Source organism: Poecile atricapillus, chromosome 1 (assembly GCF_030490865.1).
Source record: "Poecile atricapillus isolate bPoeAtr1 chromosome 1, bPoeAtr1.hap1, whole genome shotgun sequence".
In the NCBI taxonomy this organism is placed as follows: domain Eukaryota; kingdom Metazoa; phylum Chordata; class Aves; order Passeriformes; family Paridae; genus Poecile; species Poecile atricapillus.
The window spans coordinates 158,152,599-158,171,274 of NC_081249.1; the positions used below are offsets into that span (position 1 = coordinate 158,152,599).

Sequence of the window (18,676 nt, forward strand, 5' to 3'; positions counted from 1 at the left end):
GAATGTGCCCCCAACTCCACTGACAAATCTGCAGCAGCAATGACCCAATTTCATCTCTCTCCACCACTCAACCTTAGACAAGAGTGTGGGATTTATTATGCTGGGACTTGTGTTCCTAATTGTGAGGATGTTGCTATTATCAGCAGTCGACAGGCCATCAAGAAAACATTGCCGTTAAAGTAACAAGCCAGTGGTTAGCATTTCCCAAAACCCCCATTTGCTGGCAAACAGCCAGAGGAGTACAGCTCCTGCCCATGAACACAGGTTCCTGGAGACCTTGGGGGATCATCCCCCTGACCAGGATGGGATGTGGATCCCAGCTCTCCAGCATCACTGCTGGAGGATGAACCATTTCTGAGCTGGCTGCTGTGCCCTGCTGCTGGCAGGAGGACACCCTGGCTGCCTTGCCAAAGACTTTTTTGGTTGGTGAGAGATAATGACATTCAGTGTGCTGTGGCTGTCCATCATAACAGCATCCTATTTTTTTGAAGAATGTGTGTTAGGCTTGAATAACCTCTAAGCACAGCAGGATAGATCTCAGCATGGAGCATTAGGCCCATGGGCTTCCTAATCTGAGAATTACCTAGGAATGGCTACTAGCCAGAGGTCACATCCTTTTTTTTCTTTTTTCTTTTTTTTTTTTTTTTTTAATATTAAAACAAATTCTTTCTTGTTAAGCCTCCTTTTCAAAATTTATGACCACAGTTCTCCGCACGCCATTTTCCCGGATGATGAAGACACTCTTACACTGTGTCCTCAGTTCTTTCAGAGGAGGATGCCCTTCCAGAAGCATCAAAGGGCTATCACACACACAGCATTGCCAGGCTGGCAAAGAGGAGGTCACCTGCACATGCATTATTTAATGCAAATCCCAGACTGACTCCTGCCTTGAGTGCTTGAGCTGGGCTTCTCTATAATGCAATTGTTTGAAATGTCATGTCAGAAGGACCTTTACCAGCAACTGCTGAAAAAGAGACATTTTGGAATGGTGTTTTAGATCTTTTTAGGGGTTGGTGTCTCAGGGGAAGGGGCTCTTTCCATCATTTTGTGTCTGTTTTCTCTGGGTCAAGGCAGTTCACAGCTGTTTGATTACTTTTCATAACAAATACGGGGTTTCTGTCAGAAATAAAGCTAGTGCACAGGATGTAAGTACTTCTCCACAAGGGAAACTAGCCTAAGGTTTCAAGGTATTGAATTTCTCCCTTGTGTACATGGGTGTTTTTGCTTTAAAAATGTGTCACAAAGTAATGGGAAAAGAAAAAAAAGAAAGAGAGGAAAAAAGTGATTAAGTCCATTTGTGACTCAAACAGCCATGTCCAGATATTAAAGACAGATTTTAGCACTTACATCCTCCTTACAGAAAATCCTTCATCTCTGTGAGGTGCTTTAGTGAAGTGCCCAGAAGTATTAAAAGATTGGGGATGATGCACGACCCTGGCTCCGAATGAGCACCCTTGGCTGAAGTTTCATCACAGAAAATCAGGAGCCACCTATTCCCTAAAATTAGATTTTCTGCAGCCTGTTCTTTTCATCCAGGCAATGTCTGAAGCATTAGGTGGGACACAGAGTAAAAGCTCAGCTCTGCTATTGATGGGCAGGGGGTGAGCGGGAGCTGTTGTCTTTAATGGGAAGGAAACCAAATTAATCCTGCTCAGACTCAAAGCCTACCATCAGAGGAAGGCTGAGGGGTCAGTGGAGAGCTGCTCTACATAGCCACATTTTTGTTGTATTAATTTCGCTGTTGCTCAGTCAGAGGATTAAAGAGCAAATCCACTTTGCAACTAACATGTAATAGAGAAAATGTTTTAGAAAATGGTGGTAACCAGAATCACCATGGTGAAAGTCTGCATCACTCAGCTTTTCTTTTCTCAGGAACAAGGCTGCCTCTCCAGGGTGGTCTGCTGGTGCTTGTTCTCATGGTCCTTGAGAGCAACAGATATTAAATTGGGGTTTCTCAAAACTCGGTGTTGAGCATTACACTGGAGCTACTCATCTGGGGCAGAGTTCCTACCCTTTTGCCTTATTTCAGAGAGCAAAGATGGCAGGTTTTTCTCCCAAAACCTTTCCCACAATCTCAGTTGGAAAGGAAAGATTCCTTGTTTCACTCAAAGTCAGAAATTCAGAAGAAATTGTCAATTGCTATTTTTATCAGTTAGATAGAGATCAACTTTCTCTGCCTTGAATGAGCTTCTCTTTCTTCTTTTGCTAATGCAAAAGCTTGCAAAACAATTTCCCAATTAACAGGGGATGGCATGCATGTTAACTGCTGAACTGCATTAAATTATTGTGCACTTTATATTGTCATTATTGGAAAATTGGGATAAAATTTAGCTGTCATCTCATGAAACTGTAGCTTGACTTCTACTTCCCCAGTGTTTTGGCTGCTCATCTTCTCAGGCAACTGCATGGACCTGGTGAAGCAGCACAGTGTGATGGCTTGGGTAGGGCAGCACAGCTATTGGGAACTGTTTCCCCTATTCTATTTGAACATCCTCTTTCTGCTGCTGGTGTGGAGGTCTGTCTGGAAAGGTGCTTGCCATAGCAACTACTGTTGCAGGGGATTTTCAGGGTTTCCAACCCCCTGAAGCTTCCATCATCACTCTGTTAGGAAATACAGAGCTCACCTGCAAAAGCTGAGGTTGGTGCCTGCTACCCCCTCCCCAAAAGAGGGGCTTTGGTTACTGTTTGAATTATTTGGGTCCATCAAGTTCTGTGAGGGATCCATAAGACTGCAGAGAGGACTGATCCCATAAGGGCTAGAGGAGCTGGGGACCAGAGCCCAGGACTGGCCTTGGCACAGCCACTGGGGTGGGGGAGCGCTGGCTGGGGAAGTGGGTGCAGCAATGCAGAGGACTTGGGGGAACAGGGAGGTGCCAGGCAAATGTAACAGTGAGGCGCAAGATGAAGGGAAGGAAAGCCTCACTGGGGCTGCTCTGACCACCTATGGACCATCAAGGAGCACCCAAGTCCAGGCAGTGGCTGACAGTGCTGTCCCTTACCCTGTCTTTAGCTTCACTGCTGCAGAGTCCAAGTTCTGGGTACCCCTCCTGTGGAGCTTGCTCACCCTGCAGAGGAGTGCCAAAGAAAGGAGGCACTCCCACCCAGCTATTGCCTTGAGATGCAGGCACAGCAACAGGGGAAATGGCAGGAGGCTGCAGTCATTGCTGCATTGAGTAAAGTAATGTTAGACCTGCCCCTCAGCGTGACTGCAAGAAGGACAATGCAGGGAGGACTCTTCTGTGATAATTTCATTTGTCTCATTTTTACCTCTCTTTTTCTACCTTGCCCTGTCTTCTCCTAGAAGACTTCTTTCTCTGGTTCATCTCCCTTTTTTTCTTACTGCAGCACTCCTGTGTCCCTTCTCTCACCTTCTGGTTGGTCCCATTTTTTTTCCTCCTTTTCTGACACTTCCTTTTTCTCTGTGCCCCCACCCCTGCCTGGAGTTTCCAGATGCCCACACATTAATGCTACATGTGACAAGGTCAGCCTTTCTAATGCTCTTTCCCACCTAACCACACTATTGCTGACTTTCAAGAGGCAAGAAAGAAAAGATGGATAGTTGCCTTCCTGGGAATGGAGAAATGACTCAGGCATTGGATGCTGTCGGAAAGTTCTGATCCAGGATGGGAAAGCTGCTTCATTGCCATTGACTTTTGCTGTCTCTGTTGGGTTGGCCTCTATGGTCTCAGCTGAGTTCTCGCTAGAGGTGATCCTCAGGCTCTGGGGCTGAGCACAGGCATCCCCTTGGAGGTGGATGGGTATCTTCTGGGCAGGTCTTCAATGACAATTTTGCTAGCCTTGAGGACAGACTGATATTTGACAGAGAATCTGTTATCTCTGCTTTACAAGTGCCAAGCAGAGTGCCCACAGCCTGCAGTGCCCACACTCCAGGCCAAAATGAGAGACACCACACTGTGGCCACATGGCAGGGGGGATTCCTGGAAATCACTTTGGCGGACAACAAGCTTCAAAGGACCTGCCTGCCAGCCTGCCCCCGCAGCACTCCACCCCAGGCACTTTCCTGGTCACATGACTCAGGAGAACATGTGTTTTGGGATGTTTTCAGCTGCTCCTGTGTGGGCTGCTCTGGGTTGAAGCGCCTGCCAGGGCAGGGTCCCTTCACTGCCAGCACACTGCTGACAGTACAAGTTCCCACAGCTGGCCCCGCCAGCCCCCTCACTCACACTTATTGGAAAAAATAATTGGATGGATTGAAGTGCAGCACCGTTTTACTTAACAGATAAGAAATTTCATATCTGCTCTGATTAAGGGCCAGGAGATACAAGCTCGCTCCAGAGCCAGCAGCAGAGGCAATTTCATTTCACTTCTGCTGACAGAGAAAGAAATTTGAGGGGCTGAAGCACTGCTGCAGTTTGCTGCGTTAATGTCACCACAGGAGGGACCTCCCTGCTCCCAGCAGTCATGGGGATACTGAGGCACTCAGGGATGCTAAGGAGCTCAGTCAGGAAGGTGTTGTGCCAGCTGGCTGTCATCTGGCGGTGAACCCAACATGAGGGCTTGGGGCAGTGTAAGATGATCATCCTCCTGCTTGTCACTTGGAGGGCAGGGGGCTCCCAAGCCCTCACTGCCTGTGCTGGTGGTACCTGGCACCTCACTGCCTCTGCTCTTTCATCATAAGTGCAAAACACCTAGACTAGTAAAGAAAATCTAAAAGAAGCCATCTTAGCACATAGGTGTGCCTAAGGTTGGTGTTACCCTGTGTCAGATGTGTAGCACTTTTGTGATGTCTTTCACACCTCTGACTGACAAAATGCCTTTACTAGAAGTATTGCCTAATTCTCCTGGAACTGAAGTCCCTACTGCTTCCTGGCTGTCTTGCTGCCATAGACCATGTGAAATGGGCTGTGTCACAGCACAGTGAGCTCTGCAGAAGGGCCAGAACACAAATGCACATCATGGCAGGGGCACATGTGCTTGAGCATCCCTGTCCTCAGCAGTGGTCCAAGGTACGCAGCAAGTCCATGTACCCACCAAGGTAGGCTGGATATCCTTCATGACCCAGAGAGGCCAGCTGGCCAGGAACAAACTGGTCTCAGTAGTCCTGGCATCCAACGGGGCAAAGCTCAAGTAGGGAAAATTTGGGCAGCTCTCCAACTCTGCAACCAAAACTGGAGTAGGTGAGTGTGCAGGTATGAACATGAGGCATGAAGAAAAGGACCTTTGCCTGTTCTTAGAGTGCAACCAGTGAAGTTATTAATTGCCATTAGCATGATGAGGCAGAGCAGGATGATACACTGAGCTGAGGGAAATGGCATCTGAGGTTGAGGCAGCTAAGTCATGAGAAGATATAAATGACAGCAGCTGTGAAGTTTCTCCTTGAACACAGGGTCCTCTGAGTGCAAAAAGTAAAGGGACAGAGGAGGAGGATACATACGGAGCACTGCGGACCAGGCCACTTGTTCCCTGATAGCACAAACACTTGTCAACCAGACAGTGCTGTCAGTCTTCACAACATTCCTAAGATCATGGAGTTTGACACCTCTCCTTTGGGGCCAGTGACTACAGGCATATTTCTGTGAGTTGCAAATAAATTTTTATATATATATTAATATTTTTTATTATTTTAAAAATATAAATAATTTCTAGCCTGCCACAGTGTAAGCTGGACTATGCAACTAGGAAACATTGGCAGTGCTGCATCCTGCATTATGGGCAAGCCTTGTGAAGGAAATAGTAGTGGTTTGGCAAAAGTGGCATGTCCTTGGGATCCAGGAGCATCTAAACTGCTCCCAGCACCAGGCAACAAAGAGAAGCAATACACCGATCCCTAGCTAATCCATAAAATGGAAGAGATCGAGCACCCTTTATATACTAAGAGGCTTCTGGGGAGCTGAGTGCTCCATCACATGAGCCTGCACAATGCATAGGGCAGAGATGAAACAGGGACAGAGAGCGGTGTGATAAATGTACTCCTGCTGTCAGCCATGGCCAGGCACTGGTGTTCACAGGTGGAAACCAGGAAGGTTTCAACTCTTTTACAAAACTGATGTTGAGTTTTAAAATCAATAGCTTCACCTTCTAAACTGTTCCAGAAGAACCTGTAACGATTTTTAATCTATTCTAAATGTCAGAACAACCAGAGCTCTCTTCTGTAAAGCTTGCAGCCACTGGTGCTGGGAGTCAGGTGGGCAGGGAGTGCAGCTTCATCTGTCTGCTCTGGACTATCCAGCTGCCACAGGGGCTGTCTTGTACCTATCCATGGTCCTTGGCTGCTGCAAGGAGCCTTGGCCTTGGCTGCAGGCACGAAACAGCTTTATTTCTTGAGCTATTTTGTATTAAAGCAGGAATATATACAGAGAAGACCTGTGCCCCAAGACGAATCTTTATCATTATCTGTTGCTGCTATGTATGGCCTGACTTGGAGGAACCAGGCTCCAGGGAATGTTTCCAGCCCCCCAAAGGGGAAGGATGTTAACCCTGTTGCCTGCTTTGGCTTAAGGTAAGTGTCTCTGGCAGCTGTCAGGGCTGAGAGGTCCTCAGGGCTCTGGTCTGGGAGTGCTGGTGTCAAGCCTGTTGCAGTGACACAAGGCATTCTCAGGAGCGAGCTGCTTCAGTGGAGATGTTTTCAGCAGTCCTCCAGTCCCTCTAGGGATTTGCAGGCAGCTCGAGTCACAACTGCTGCTTGCTTTTTTCTCTCTTACCTTTGCAGATGTATTTTCCTCACACTTCCTCTGGCAAGCCTCTCTTTCCCTCCTCCAGGCTGCAGGAGAAGAAGCGCTGAAGACAGGAAAATGCTGAATTCATGGAAATAGGTCAGAGACTCTCAGGTCTCACGGTGAGCCAGAAAAGGTTATTGTGACAGGCAAGCTTTAAGCTATGTAAGCCAAGAAATGAGGCAGAGGGCTCTTCCTGGCACCAGCTTTGGTCACCTTCCCAACTCAAGGACATATCTTCTAAAGGTCTGTGTTATTCAAGCTCAAAACAAGCCCCAGACAGCCCAGCCCTGTCTGGCAGGGGCAAATGTGAAATCCCCTCCCAGATTTGTGCCCTTAGCCTCTCTAACCTGCTGAGACCTGGGGTAGGAATTGGTGAGAGGTGTGTAGGAGGTCAAAGCTGTACTGCAGCCTGTGCCCAGCACAGAGGTGCTGTGTGAGACCAGAGGTCTCAGTGTGCAGGGGGTACACTGTGCTGTAAATGGTAATCTCCTCTTGACATCTAATCTTGCTGCTGAAAAGCACATAAATCTCTCAATAGGCTACACAGGACACAGCATTCAGTGTCTGTGCCTGCTCCTCTCTCTCCAATCTATAAATCTTGCATTCAAGCTCTCCAAGAGTCCCCTTGATTATGAACATGATTATGCCAGAAACCTCTGTGTTTCTTTCCCCAATGCTGCATGAACAATTGAAGGATGGTTCTAGCTTATTTATAGTTCCTTTCCCCACTATCATACACTAAATATAATCAGGGCCCTAGATTTCACCCCTACAGCAGAGCAGAGGCTTGAGCAGGAACATCCTGTGGGTACCCATGCCACACTCCCTGCTGCAGGCAGAGAAGTGCTGGTGGGAGTTGGGTCAGAGGGAAACCAAAAGGCAGCCACATGGAGCTGCCCTGGGCACAAATAGGACCTGCCCAAATTGTGTCAAGCAGCTCTGCTTCCTGGGCAGCTCTCCAGGGGTTGCCCAGCACTGCTGTGCTTCAGATGCCTGGGTTGTGCCCAGGAACATGTGAAACATGCTTGGCACATGTGAAGCTTGCCTCAAATTGCAGTTTTCAGGATGCCAAACTTTTCAGACATATTTGTAGCAAGATTTATCTGAAAATGTATGGAACAATTTTTTTCCTGAAAATGTCAAAACATTATGTTTGGACACTTTACAAATGAAGTAGTTTGGCTTTCTTTCAACATGACAGTTCCATTTCAAAACTAACCTATCTTTTAATTTTTTTTTAAAAGCTAAGTAGTATGAAATATTTGGGGTTCAAATTGGCATTTTCATTTTATTTTTTGCAAGTAGCCCCTCAAGTTTTCCATTTGGTTCGAATGAGCAGGTCTCCCCCTTCCTCCTACCTGTGTATTGAGGAATAGGGATGGGTTAGCAGATGATAAAATTTAGTCTCCCCATGAAGCCAAGTGTACAGAGAGCTTACGCAGGATCCTCCTTCTCTTTGTGCTGGAGCACTCTCTTGAATATCTGTATTCCTCTCCCTTTTCTCCCTCCCTGAGGTTTTACTCCACTGCCCTGTTGCCCCATCCTGGGAATAAAAATGCTGCTGCCAAAGTTCCCTGTGCCCCTCCACCCTCCCTGCCTCCCTCCAAAGTGTTTTCCATTAAAGCAAAAATTAATTTCTTACCTCACTGACTGACAATGTGCCAGGGGGAAAAAATTGTGCAGGCTGAGGAGTGAAAGACATGGAGGCTATGGAAGAAGACAAAAAATCAGCAGTGGCATTAGTTCAGTATCAGTAGTTTTCTAGCAGGGCAGGGTGTTTGAGGATGGCTCTGGGGTGCCTGCAGGTCCCCAAAACCTGCTCTGCAGAGCCCTGGGATCTATGCATTCCCATCACATTCTTGTGCCTGGCCTGGCTTGGGGTGAACTGGGGCAGCCTGAGTGGTGCTACCTTCATCAGTAGCATCAGGATGGTCCTGTTCTCCCAGCCTTCAGCTGGCCCAGGACAGGAAGAAACCCTCATTTCCCTCCATTGACTTCCCCGCACAGCTGCCACCACCGATTGCTATGGAAACCCGGCAGGATGCGAAGCAGGGGAAAGCTGCCTGGCTGGGAGGCTCCCGCAGTGGGAAGGGGTCCTGCAGGAGGAGGCATGATGAGATGAGGCTGGGTGATTCTGCTGCGGTGAGCCCAGGGCCAAGGCCCTACAGGAAGGCAGAGGATGAGCGCTGGCTCGGCCTCCCCATCCCACCAACACCATGGGGTGGGGGTTGAGGTGCTACTTACTGCCTACAGAGGATTCTGTGCTTTTCCTCTCTGTCTCTTCATCAGTCATGACAGGAGCTTGCAGCAGAAAAGCACCAAAGCACCTCCCTCACCAGCTGGGAACTGTTGCCAGATTTCAGCTTCACCAGCCTTTCTTCCCCTACCAATATACAGAGGTTTTCTTATGTGCAGCTCAAATGCTCTTCTGTTTCACTTTCTTGTGAGGACTATCAAAGTGTTCACAGAATTCTTTTCTTTCTTATTTTTTAATGTTTAGCAGCTTTTAAGAGGGGTCTCAGCACAGGCGAGAGGCTCTCATCAGGCACGGGTTCTGCCTTCCCCTTTGAGCAGCAGAAAGGCAGCAGAGAGAGAATGCCTCTCAATTAGTGAGCCAGTGCCTCCCTTTCTTTCTCTCCCTATCCAAGCCCCAGCAAAAGGCCATGAACATCCATCTGGGGCACCAATATCAGCTTCTGATGACAGTGCCCTTGGTTAGGCACACATGTCCTGGCAGCCCTGTGAAACTCTGAGGAAAACATGTAACAACTTTCTTTGTCAAAGACACCAAACCAGTTTTATCTACCCTAGGTATGTTCCCAGTTCTTTACTTTTAGTATCACTTAGCTGTTAATGCAGACAGACTCCTGCTGATACTCTTATCTCAGCATTACAGAACATGAGGTGACATGAGCAAAGGTCATGTTGGCCAAGTTAAGACAAGCTATCTGTGTAGGCAGTCTGAATAGCATGGCCTGTACTGGGATCATCAGCCAAAAACATATCGGAGAGGCACACACATAGGAAGTATTAGGCTTTTAAGGATGCCCAGCTTACATCTCCTCCCTCTCTTCCCCTGGGGTAAAGTCATACAGGGAAAATCCTTTCCAGTGCTACTGGCTTGGCCAGCGATGCACACATGGACCCAGATACCCAGCTCTACAGTGACTCTGCTAATAAAATGTACTCTTGGGAAACCTGCTGTCCCAAGGATCAGGCCTGCCTGCACAGAACTGAGCTGGGGAGAGAAAGCAGGTGTTTAGATTAGAGCCCAGAGAATTTAGTAAGGTAGCAGCTGAATCACCATGCTGCCTGAGGCAGGGAAGAAGCGTGAGCAAGCCCAAGGGACAGACAAATGCTGTCTGCAACCCTTGCTGAGGAGTGATGCAGTGCCCCTCACACCAGTTTGTGAGAAGAGGGAGCCAGAAAGAGAGCTGCTCCCTGGCACTCAGCATCCCTTTTTTATGTAAAAAGGTGGGTGTTGTTTTCAGTCGTTCCTGAATCCTGACTTTGATGTGACAACTTGTGCAGGAAGGTACAAAAGAAAGCAGGGAGATCTAGAAAATGCTTCTTGCCTGAGCTGAGGTTTAGTTAGACTCCTATAATTAACGACTGCGGCTCTCCTAAGAAAGATCCCAGCTGCTTTCCTCTGCAGCTTGGTCTATAAATTTTTCTCTCACGCAACTGACACGCACCAAAACTCATTCCTGTGAGGAAGGGAACAAGCACGTATAAATCAAATGTATCTGAAAAACATGAACAAGAGGAGAGGGTGCAAAAGGAGCACAGACTCCAAAAGAAGTTATATAAATCAGCTTCCCTGGAAGGATGTGATCAGGTCCCTCTGGGCAAGAGGTAGATTGCAGGGTCATGTGTAGCAAGCCCTTCACATCTGATCATTAAGTGAGGAGCTCAGGCAGTAAGTGAGACCTCTCCGTTCCCAGCATCAAACATGCTGTGCAAAGTGTGCCCTCCTTTTGTCTTGGAACAAACAACTCTCTCAAATAAGCTGTTCTGCTGAACTACTTGGTGTTTGGAGCAACTCCAGGGGAGCTAGGACCTCCCTGTCCATCCCCAAGGCTCAATCTTCAGGAAGTCTCCCAAACTTAGTCTCATCTGCCCTGTAAAATTATCTCATCCAGCACAGATCAAAAGGACAGCAACCCAAAAAGCCCAGGATACTGTAGAATAGTCATTCTCAAGCGGCAGAAGCCTGTTCCTCAAATCCTTACAACTGGAGCCTTTACTGCTCTGGAGAACTAGCTCTTGCTCCTAAGCATATAAAACAATCACCAAGGCTCTGTGCACTCTTGCTTTCAGATCTGCTGCCTTTTCTCGAGGCCAGTGGGGCCCAGTTCTTGAAAAGCAGGTAATGTTCCTGTTTTCAGCAGGTTTTCACCCCGAGACTTTGGCAGTTTCAGTTTGCTAATGGTCCTTGTGCACAGACTGTTGCCATTCAAAGCTCAGCCAAGGCAGAGAAGAGCAGGTAAGTGACTTCATGGATCTGGCACCCCCAACAGCTGTATCTTGGGGTGACAGGTGCCCAGCAGGCATGGGCACATGCTCTCCCCAGGCCTTTCATTCCCTTGGTCTGTCTGCCTACTCTTTGTTCTGCCATCCCCTTCATTTTTGTCTACATGAACTATATACCAACCCTTCACCACTTCTTGTCTTCTCAGTCTCCCATGTCTCACCAGGCTCTTTTGCCTCTTACAATACCTGGACAGCTCTAAGTGTCCTCCCACTTTCCGAGAACTTCATCCACCCACCAAACTCTGCTTCCATAGCAGAGCTGGGAGAGGCTCAGCATATACCTCCTGTTGCCTTCCACCCCTAAGCATCTCTCTGGGCTATTCCCCCTTCTCCCAAACCATCCTGTTTTGCCTTTGCTCTCTCACAATACTTTGAGCTCTATTTGATTTGCAGACACAATTTTCTTTCATGTAATTCAGCTCTGTCCTGTGAAACTGCTCTTCACTGATACATTTTTGCTTAGTCTGAAGAGGATTAAGTAAATTCTTTCACCATGGCAGTCCTATTTCTGGCCTGTGCCTGTTATCAGGAAACATAGGACAGTGGCAGCAGGGGGAAGCATTTTATTAAGAGGCCAAGGTATCTGCCATACAGTCCTACTGCTTTCCTGCTCCCCGCTAAGCTTTTGCAGACATTGGTAGATAAAGTTCTGCTAACAATAGCATTGCCCCATTACTTCTGCCTTTGTCACCAAAGGCAGCTACTGAATTTTCTTTTCCAAATGCTATTAGCTCTTCCCTCTAAAGTTTCTATATTTAATACAAATCTTCCATATCTGAAGCTTGTGGCAATCATGCATGGACAGGGAGGGAGGTGAAGGGAAGCCTGTCACGAAGCCTGCCCAACACACTCACCTGGATGCAGCACAGGATGCCAAGGAGAAGCTGAACAGGAGGCCCTGCCACTCCTAGTCAGTGCCTGGTCAGCTGCTGTTGAGGAGGGGAAGCACCTAAAGCCACCCTGGCTGCAGCTCTGAGCCACTGCTGTGGGGCTAGGACTGAGCCAGCTTGGAAACCTCTTGCAGGTCCTAATCCACAGAACAAACTCGCCAGCCCACAGCAGCCCTCAGCAGTAAGAGGCTGTTTCTGCTCTCAGGCTGTTGAACAGCAGGTTAGCTCCCCACAGCAGACAGAGGGCAGCCACTGCTTTGCAGACAAAGCACGTACAGTAAACCTTTCTCTGTACCCTCTACCTTGGCACCTCATGGAGCCAAGCCAGCCTGGTCCAGCACCAGCAGCACATCCTCCAGCAACCTTCTGTCCATGCGAACTACAGAGTTTGGCCCAGTGCTCAGCACTGAAGGAGGGCCCCACATCTCAGAGAACATTTTCAGTGTCTTTCAAGCAATAGCTCCCAGCCAAACCCTGGCAATGTGTCCAGACAGTAATCTTTCCAGGGTGGAATCCCGCAAGTTCAGCAATGTAGAGGACTCACTGGTCTTTGTTCTTCCCTTGATGAAACAACACAAACCCAGGCTGACTGTGACAGCTCTTTGTAATGTATGATCCACTACAGCAAGGAAAACCATTGTGCTTATGCAGCATGTGCCTTACTTGGCTGACCTGTTGTGAAGATCACCTCTGTCTCCATGCTGACATCTGAATGGACAGAGGTTTATCATCCTCTGCTTCAGCATGTGGTAAAGACTACTGGGGCATATGTAGAAGGAGAGCTCTACCACATTCTCTCCCTGGATAACTATTGCATCAGGCTAGAAATGTGCAAGGCACAAGCTTTTTCCCTCAGTAACCAAGATTAGACCATGAATAAAATGAATTAGCTAAAGGTCAAGCCAGCTAGAACAAGAATAATGAAAATGGGCTTAAGGAACAGCTGTGTGCAATTGCTCAAAGTACAGCAGATTTTGTCCTTTTCCTGACTCAGTGGCTGGGGTAGGCAGAAATTTTAGCAGTGGCCAAAAGCACTTCTGGCTGGTGGACTACTAGATGCATCATAAGCATACACCTGTTTTCTCTGCCCTATATCTCCTGAGTCACACACAAAACAGATAAGCATTGACTTTCATCCCTAACTCTGTGATGGGTGCTGCCTCCTTCAATAGTCAAAGCTGCCCCCCTTGCAAGAACATCCCTCACTCCCAAGGCTAATGTGATGTGCCCTGCTGCCTGCAGTCACAGCAGAAAAAAGCTTCTTCTGCTTGGAGTCTTAGACCCTGTAATTAACCCTTGACCCTTTGGACCAAAGAAGCTGGGACACTTTGACCGTTGCAACCTTTTGGAAAGTTCAGTTAACTTCAATAGCCTTTGCTAGGAACATTAGTTGAGGAAACAAAGAATTCAGAGAAGTGCTGGAGCATTGTCATCAAATTGTTCTGAATGTATCTATTTTTAGAGGCTGAAGAAGAGAAGGAGCTGAAGAGAATACCTTGGAGCCTCGGTACATGGCATGGTGGCAGTAGTTACGGGCCTCTCTCAGCCCCAAGCCTGAGGTAGAGGAGGAAAGAGGGTAGTGTTGATAGTGTTGGTAGCATCTTTTTTATTTTTTAAATTTTATTTTTTAAGAGATGAAGTTTCATTTTCACCACCCCACCCCCATGGTCAGAAAACGAGACCCACAGATAGAGCTGAAGATAATGGCAGGTTGCCATGGAAATGTGCATTTAGTCTCACTGTTTCCATGGCAACTGAAAGACATACCATTCTGTTCCTCTGAAGGATGCCAAAGGTAAATGAGCACTGATTAAAACAGGGGCACAAACTTGGGTTCTAATCAACAACAAAGACTAGGACCATAAACTCTTATTGCTCAAGAAGGAGATATTAAGAGCCATACAAGTTCTAGGAAGGCCAGCAGCAGGAAGCACTGTACACAAACTGCTCCCCACGGGTTGTGGAATCACAGCCTTGGTGTAATGGCCCATCTCACTGTCATGAACAGCTTCAGCTGACTCACACAATATTTCTGTCCACAGCTGGATACTAAACCAACCCAAAGTTCATGATCTACTGAGCTGTTTCCTGGGCAGGTATCTGCACAGATCAAAGCCAATTGCAGCCTAATCCTGGAAACCATACAGAGCAAACATATTCCTTAGAACCCAGCAGGATCTGAACTGCATCATTAATCCTCTACATAGCCCCTAATGGCATTTGGTTCAAGGATTCATCCTCTTAAGAAAAAAGAAAAAAAAGAAAAAAAAAAAAAAAAAAAGAAAAAGGGGAAAAAATAAAATAAAAAAAAATCCAACAAAAAGCTTCCCAAACAGAAGTTTGATACAATACAGGTGGCTATAATTTATTCTTGCCAATGCTCTATGTCCTTCAACTGTGGTTCTTTATCCAGGCTGACTGACAGTTGTATCAAACACACCATTACACAAGGCTATCCCTTCCCCTACTGCCAGTCTCTCTGGCAGCTGTGGCCCATTCCAGAGCAGCATGCTGAGAGCTTTGGCTGGTGTGCATGAAAACAGGCAAAGAAAAGGGACCATCAAAACACTGCACATGCTGTCACTCTCTGCTAATGAATTTGATGGTGGTCTTTGCTAGTGGAGACAATTTTTTGGTTCAGTCCTTAAGTATGTGTTGTAGCAGTTCATCAGGAAATATAGCACACTTGCTGTGAATTTTTCTCTGAAATCCCAAAAGCAGCCCCATGGGAAGGGACCAGGGGGTCCTGGTTGATGTCAAGCTGAATCTGAGCCAGCAGTGCCCTGGCAGCCAGGAGGAACAACCCTGTCCTGGGGTGTATCAGGCACAGCATGGCCAGCCAGGCAAGGGAGGGGATTGTCCTGTGCTGCTGTGCACTGGGGCAGCCTCAGCTCGAGTGATGGGGGCAGTTCTGGGTGCTACGATATAAGGATATAAAGGTATTGGAGAATGTCCAGAGGAGAGCAATGAGGATGGTGAAGGAGCTGGAGGGGAAGCCGTATGAGGAGTGGCTGAAGTCACTCAGTTACTGTTCAGCCTGGAGGAGACTGAGGGGAGACCTCACTGCAGTCACAATTTCCTTGTGAGAAGGAGTAGTGGACACTGATCTCTGTGGTGGTCAGTGACAGGACCCAAGGTAATGGCATGAAGTTGTGTCAGGGGAGGTTTAGATTAGATATTAGGAAAAGATTCTTCACCTAGAGGGTGACTGGGACTGGATTAGGCTCCATGGGGAAATGATTACAGGACCAAGCCTGCCAGAGTTCAAGAAGCATTTGGACAATGCTCTCAGGTACATGTGACTCTTGGGGCTATCCTGTGTGGGCCAGGAGTAGGACTCAATGATCTTTGTGGGTCCCTTCCAACTCAGGGAATTATCATTCGTTAATACAATAAACTCCACTAACCAGTCCCGCTTACAGTGTAAACTGTTCACAGTGTAAAAACTCAATTTTAAAAACTTTGATTTTTTACTTGCAGCTGCCACCAGATGTTTGAAATGTTTGCAAGATTGAAAACAGTCTTGGTACAAGGCATGTGCCTTCACAGCGTGGGACACAGACAAGAGAAGACTTCTTTCATGCACTTCTGCCTTCCCATTATTGCCTCCTCCACTGTTCAGTGATTCCTCCCCCAGGTGCTGGATTCAGACAAGCCCTTAAAGTGGCAAGAAATTACACTACTGTGTGGGAGAAGCAGAAGTCCCAGTGGGTGTCATCCAGAGGGTACTGGTTCCTCAACCTTAGTTATCTTCCTGACTCACCCAACAGCTCTGTACAGATGTATAATGACACAAGAGAAAGGTCTGAGATTAGTGAAATTTTGCGGATAAAAATTTGTGGGTGAGACGGACAGCTATTTCCCTAACATTTACCTTAGGTTGGCCACTGGCCCTGTTGTAGCCACTCACCTCAAAATGCTCTTCGTAGTAAATGATACCACACAGGGGCCCACCAACACAAGCATAGCACTCATGCATATCTCTAAACCATGAAAAAGAGGGGATAAAAAAGATCTCCTATTTCCCTACCACTGCCTGGCTTGAGGCCTTGAAGTGGGGACTCCCAGTTAAGAGGCCACAGTAGATACTGAATCTAAAGAACGGAGCCAGTCACAGGCTGAGGATATGCTGGTCATCTACCAACAAGAGTCTACAGAGCTCCCAGAAACTGTCACCAAAGGGAGAATTTCTATTCCACCTTCTTCTACCTTCTTGTTAGTGACACTGATTGTGCCCTTTTCCCTTGAAATTTCATCTTAAGGTTTCCATAAATATCTTTCTTGATCATTCATTCCTTGTCAGGTGGGTGAACTGAAAGAATCCTCCTTCTTTATGTGGGAGCAGAGAAAGATTTTCCACTGCAGTTTCTCATTTGGCATGAAGTGAAGACATCACCTCCAGCTCCTTCAGCTTCTTATCAGTGGTTCAGTACAAGGGCTCCCAAATATTCCCACACTGCAGACCTCCTGCAGATATGCCTTGGCAGTCCCTCATGTGCCAAGCAGCATCAGATCCCCTGTCTCATCTTCTGTGTTCTTCTCTTGGCACCACAAGTCTTGCCCCACAGGCTACAGTGTGATACCATCTCTGTCACCTATTTAGTGCACAAAACTTGACAGGTTAGGCTTTTTCAGTAGGAACCAATATCTAGCCTTTTCTGCCCACACAGCCAAAATACACCAAGATCACCTTTGTACTGCTCTGTCAACAAGAGCCCCTTTGCTGACTTCCTAATATTGACACAAGTTCTCATGTACTGACAGATTCTAAAGAGCCAGGACAACTCAGGAGGCGACAGATAGCCCTTTGCACCCATTCCCTAATGGGAATTGGAAAACCAGTAGCTTTTGCCAATAGGTTACACCTTCTCCCGAGAAGCAGGACTAGGAAACCAAGACAACATGGTGGATGGCCTGGAATCTCTCCAGCTCCTAGCAGCTCCTCTGATCTAAAGACCACACTACAGCAATACCAGCCTGCCTCCAAAACAGACAGCTGCAAAGAAACTTTTGCTTTTGCTTAGGTCCTGCATGGAGCAAATCCATCCTCACCCCAGAATGCCTGTGTATGTCCAGTGCAGTGAGTCCCAAGGAGTAAGGGGTCCACCTAGTGCAGTCAGAGCAGTACTGCCAGAACCGCAGGCAGTGCACATCACACCTGCGGGATTCACAGCAACGCTGCAAGTGACACTGGTGGGCACCAAAGCCTTTTCCTCTGCATAGCCCCTTGGAGAGAGAGGTAGACCCTCTGGGAAGGTCTCCCAGCACTCCATGGGGACAGCACTTGCTCCATCTACTGCATCGGTACAGATCAAGTGTAGGCAAGCAGAACCTGGCTAGGTTGAACAGACATTAGACACATTTAGCAAGAAGAGTAATCCAAGATGCAGCCTGCATGTTTACAGGGCCTGAAGGCTGGCTTTAGTCCAAGGTAGCTGCCTGTTTGTTACCTCTCCAGCACTACCGCTGCACTTTTATTTCCCCTAAAAGATCTCAAAAGGGACTTCCCATAAAAGACCTCAAAAGAGGGTCAGTCTGTGTGAAATGCATCAAGAATGGATTTTCCTGGTTCAGAAAGCAACTCCTCTGGCCTACTTATAGCTATTCCAGCTGAAAGAAATTGAGTTTATCTAATGTATTCTACCTACACAAGCTTTAAGTCTTACACTTTTCAAAGGCACTTCTGTCTGACATCACCTTCAAGATCTGGGAGCATAAAGGTAGGGTTAAAACACCCTGAAAGCGTTTAGACAAATCTTTCAACCACACTCTTTTAGTCTCTTTTACAAAATGTGACAGCTCTCTGATAGCAACATACCTAGGCAGATGTTGACTACAGGAAATAGAAAGGGCTAAACTGAAAGAGCCACTGCTCCACACCCTATTGATACGCATCCCTATGTGACAAAGAGCAGATCATCTACAAGGTCCTCTAACATCTGCTAATGAAACTAGCTGGCTATCAGCTCTGAGCACTAAATAGCCAAAACAGTGGTGAACACATGCACTACTAAATAATTTTAAAAGGTGTTTGGGAAGTTAACAAAAAAATGCCTGTGGTCCTGAAAAGTTTGCCATAGGCGGATTCCCTTGAGACCAAAGTCATGCAGTGCTCCCACACTCACGTGAAACACTCAAGTCTTAAACAATTTGGTTATGATCAGATAAAATACAAAAGAGGGAATAAAAATAGCTTCCCCATCTCTCCTTTCATCCAGAAGCAGGTGAATCACTGACTTAAAAGACATCTACTGGCAGATAAAAAAACTATAGAAAATGACTAATCGAAAGGATGTTATTCTGGAAACTTCTAGATTTTCCATTCCATGGGAGTCTTAGAAAGGAGTGGAGCTATTCCAGTCTTTCATCAAACCAGACATGTTAGACAGAGACTAAATGGTAAACTTAGTTACGGAAAAGCTTCCCAGACAATTCTAAGTCAAAAGGACTTGCGAACCCTTAGGCAGTACTCCTGTTCTCCTCTGTTTCTATCACTTTAACCTCCCTTCCTGCTGGCAAGAGCAGGCAGCAACCACACTATGAAACCTGAGAGTCTGTATGACCTAAAACTCCAGG

The 18,676-nt window shown here is 47.0% G+C and overlaps 1 protein-coding gene and 1 long non-coding RNA gene across 2 annotated transcripts in view; one reads left to right on the forward strand and one right to left on the reverse strand.

Annotated features, from left to right (window-relative positions):
• The window catches only part of NPC2 (NPC intracellular cholesterol transporter 2), a 43,798-nt gene that overhangs the window by 17,474 nt on the left and 7,648 nt on the right, over positions 1 to 18,676 (forward strand). The window lies entirely within an intron of this gene.
• Positions 5,910 to 10,049, reverse strand: LOC131577738 (uncharacterized). The gene is made up of 3 exons (XR_009277271.1): positions 8,922 to 10,049; positions 8,320 to 8,384; positions 5,910 to 6,721 (listed from the first exon to the last, which is right to left on the reverse strand). It is a non-coding gene; the product is annotated as an uncharacterized LOC131577738 (long non-coding RNA).